The sequence below is a fragment of the Bacillus rossius genome, chromosome 1 (assembly GCF_032445375.1).
Source record: "Bacillus rossius redtenbacheri isolate Brsri chromosome 1, Brsri_v3, whole genome shotgun sequence".
NCBI lineage: Eukaryota > Metazoa > Arthropoda > Insecta > Phasmatodea > Bacillidae > Bacillus > Bacillus rossius.
In genome coordinates, this window is record NC_086330.1 from 82,676,423 (window position 1) to 82,680,454 (window position 4,032).

General features: G+C 37.5%; 1 long non-coding RNA gene across 1 annotated transcript; it reads left to right on the top strand.

The window, feature by feature from the left end:
- Positions 1-1,764: 1,764 nt before the first annotated feature.
- LOC134529279 (uncharacterized) lies at positions 1,765-2,434 on the top strand. Its single transcript, XR_010074523.1, has 2 exons — positions 1,765-1,884; positions 1,974-2,434. It is a non-coding gene; the product is annotated as an uncharacterized LOC134529279 (long non-coding RNA).
- The last annotated feature ends 1,598 nt before the right edge of the window (positions 2,435-4,032 follow it).

The window sequence follows — 4,032 nt, forward strand, 5'->3', positions numbered from 1 at the left end:
ATGTTGGTGAATTGGCGAGTTGATTTGAATACCCTTTTATTTAGAATTAGTGAAGCCCTATCCACTGCACGTGTTGAACTTTCTGATTTGAGGCAAGCCATTGAAAGTAGTGTACATGGCAAATTAAGCTCTGTTTTGTTGCAACCAAAAGTTTTTATCAACAATCTAGAAAAGGTTCAACATTTAATCTCTTTACCCTTACACATGTTTGCTCCAGTTTCTTTTGATAATCTATATATGTTTTATGGTCTTAGTTCGGTCCAAGCAGTAATTTTTAATGGTTCATTGAATGTTGTTATTAACATACCTCTTGCCAATAAGGACAGTAGTTTTGAGTCATACCGTGTTTTTGCTTTTCCATTTTTCTTTCACAAACTTAACCATTATCTGTATCTTAAGGTTCACGATATCATGTTAGTTAGTCCTGACAGAAAACTTTTTGCTACTGTTGACACTAATGTTCTGTCTGGTTGTAAAAAACATGGCATAACTTTATGTCCCTCTGTTTTTCCTTTTTTTTATTCCCATGTCAACAGTTGTGAATTTAACCTTTTTCTTGGCAAACCTTTCTTTGAATTTTGTGATAAATCTATTGTTTCCCTGCAACTACCTTTCTTCCTGAAGACAAATTCTTTGTGGATTTTTGCAAGCAACACATCCATTGATGTTACCTTTTTATGTCGAACGACCACCAAATCTCTTTCACCGTTTACCATACCAATAATCGGTAGTGGTTTTATCAGTAATGCCTCACATTGTGATATTGTAAGTCCTTTTTTTAGAACTTTTGGTTCTGTTAGTTCATCCTTGACTCTCAATTTAACATTGCCTACTATACATATTCCTAAAGTAGATTTTAATGTAAGTAAGTTGACTTTTGCACCATTCTCTAATTTAACCTTAAATAACTCCATTGTTAAAGATATCAGTAATCTTTTAATATCGCAACCCAGTGGTGCCTCCTTTCATGATGTGATTAATCTTCTTAAACCTCACCAGCAAGTTGAATCCAGTTCCTACCTTAACATTGTTGCTGTATCCTTATCTGCTCTGGTTGGCTTGGCCATTTTTATTCTCAGTCTTACTCTTTGGTTCAAGTTTCGGTCTCAAACGACCAACCCTCCTGTCTCTTCCTCTCCTATACCTGCAGGTACTATCTTGATTCCCTTAGCATCATCCTCCACCGTGGAGTAATTGTATCTTGTGTAATCTTAATTTTGTTTTTTTTTTTGGGTGTTACCTTTGTCATGGGTATTATAGTTTTAGTTAGTGCACTATTGCCATCTGCCAGCTGTGGTGTGCTTTGAGGGGGGGAGTGTGTGCCGTTGTGCACTTGTTGTGTGGGCATGCGCCCATTATTGCTTATATGTTGTTTAATTAAATGCAAACTGGGAGGCTACTTTTTTTTATATCTTTTTTTAATACCTCATTGTTTTTAACTTTTTGATTATTTGAAGAATAATGAAATAATAATTATTTTAAGTATCAATTTGTAAGAAATAATTGTTTTTGTATAAAAATCTTTTTTTTGTTAAAATATATTTATGTCTTTGTTAAGATTTGTGGATTTAAAAGAAAAACATATGGACTTTAAAAGACTTTAAAAGACTTTAAACATCATAAATTCCTTTTTCCTTTTGTTTATATTAATATTGTGGTTAAGATTAATTATTGAGTTATTGCACTTAAGTGCAGGAAAGTGTAACTTTTTAAGTTTCTCATCTCTATGTATTGTCATATCTATGGCCATCTTCATATTGGAAAGGAAAAGGTAGTACTTTCCTTTCTGTTTTTGTCAGCCATAATGTAGACATCAAAATTTTTGTGCTCGTCACGTATCTATCGACATCCATGTCGAAAGTTGTGTATTTACTACCGCATTAGGTGAGTTTTACCGCCTTTTCCCCGGGAATCATTGTTTTATAATTATTTATGGGATAGTTTAATTTTTTGTTGTTAAAAAACTTGTTTAGCGGTCCGGGAGTTGGCGACCTCTCGCTGCCCCATGCCTGAGGTGTGATCCATAAGCTTCGCCCATAACATCTGGGCACCCCAGGGCTTGTCCCGTGGTTCTACGGCGATGGGAGCCGCCAACAAATATCCCAGGAAAGTTTTCGACGACTAAATCCTAAGCATGCAGCATGGGTAGTTAACCTGTTTCGGCCACGCGTATCTTGCAATTTCATCGACTATTTCATCAAACTACCCCTTTGGCATCGTAAACTACATTTAATTCCTGAGTAATATTTTAATTCTTTCTGTATCTTAAATTTACGTTAATTATTTTGAAAATGTAACTAATTAATAATTTTTTTTGAAAATGTAACTAAGTATAATTGTTATGGGGGCCCCATTTTTGTTTTGACTGTACGAATACTCAATTAATACTCTTTATAGTGTTTTAAATAAATATGTTTTGTTATGGCTGACCCGATATCAGTGTGTATTTTATGTTGCAATTACCTAACCTTTTTATTTAATTTCTTATCTATATAAATTCTTAACAGGTTATCAACTTTTGTTCGGTAGTTTTCCCAGTCGGCATATTTCCTCTCTACTCATTATTTATTCAATACAACAAAGTGCCGTGCCATTGAGCCTAAGGTCCTGGAGTCTTCTGCCGTGGTTTACCTTGGTGAGGTTTGGTAAACTGAGCCAAGAGTAAATAACGGCTCACTGTAGACTGCCGTAGCGAAGTACGGGTACATCAGTTGTACGTTGCGTGCACGAGTCGGGAAACCATCGGTGCTATTCATTTTCTATCCGGTACATTATACAGCATTGTAATAAATTTTCACTGAATTTTTTTTATTTACCATTACTGTAAATGGGAGATGTGGTTTAATTTTTTTCCATTAGTATAGCCGTGCGATGCCGGGTCGGGCAGCTAGTCTAAAATATACTGACCAGATTCTCGTTATTATTTGGCAACATTAGATAATGCATATGTTTTGTAATCTTAATTGACCCTTATCATTAGAGACTGGAAATATTCGCAGTTGTATTTCGTCATAGGCTAGAATCCAAATGCATTAAATTTTTTTGCAGCTTCAGTGTTTCAACCATAGTTTGTCTGAAGTACTCTGAGTCAGTGATAACCCTCAATCGAATCACAAGCATCCTATTTAACAGGTGTCACGAGTCATTATCCAATGAGCAGGTGTAACTTTCCCGAATTTATGGAGGACCATGGAGTCTGTCACAGATTTCACTGAAACCCAGATTATTTCCAATCCCTACTTATCATTAGATCGTGGATCACTAAACGAGCCTTAAACGACTTTAATTCAGTAACAAACTTCTGAATAACATCCGACTTAGTAGCAAGTGACCGGGAAAGAATAAGAAATATGGCAGGACCATTTGAACACATTATATCAACTTAACTATGGACATGTTTGTGAAGTATAACCTGGTAACATAAAATCAGTGTGATTCGCTATTGTCAAGAAATTGTCGTTTGACAGCAAGAATCGTGTGTGGTCTCGTCCAGGGGAAAGAAATGGCGAGAAACAGAGAAGTATATCCTTGAACAGCTTCCGCAGTGCTGAGGGTGATGAAGGAGTCCTGCCTGACGTTGCAACACAACACGGAACAATGGAGTGTCTGGCACGAAGAAGCGTGTCTCGGCAGCGAGCGAGCAGCCTTGGTTACTTCCGTGGCTGCGGGGGAACAAATGAAGCGCCCGGGAGCCGTTCATACATATTAAAGCCCCTCTCCACTTCTTTCTGCCCCTCCTGCGGAAGAATTAATAACCGTCGCGGGAGAGTAAATAGCCAAGGGTTGGCGCCCCCGAGAGAAGGGAGGTCGGTTGAATGCCTGGCTCGGATGGGGAGATGTTGCGAACTAACTACAAGAAGCTCGCGTGCGTAGCTCTCTAGTATGACTCTGGGGAAAATCTGCTAGTTCTTGGTTGGCTTCTGGTTTCAAGGGTGTCTTCTGCAGCTGAGGACCACTTTCAACTAAGCACATTGGTATTTTAAATGGGAAATATGGCCAAATTACCTTTATTAGTAGATGACCAGGGCTTTA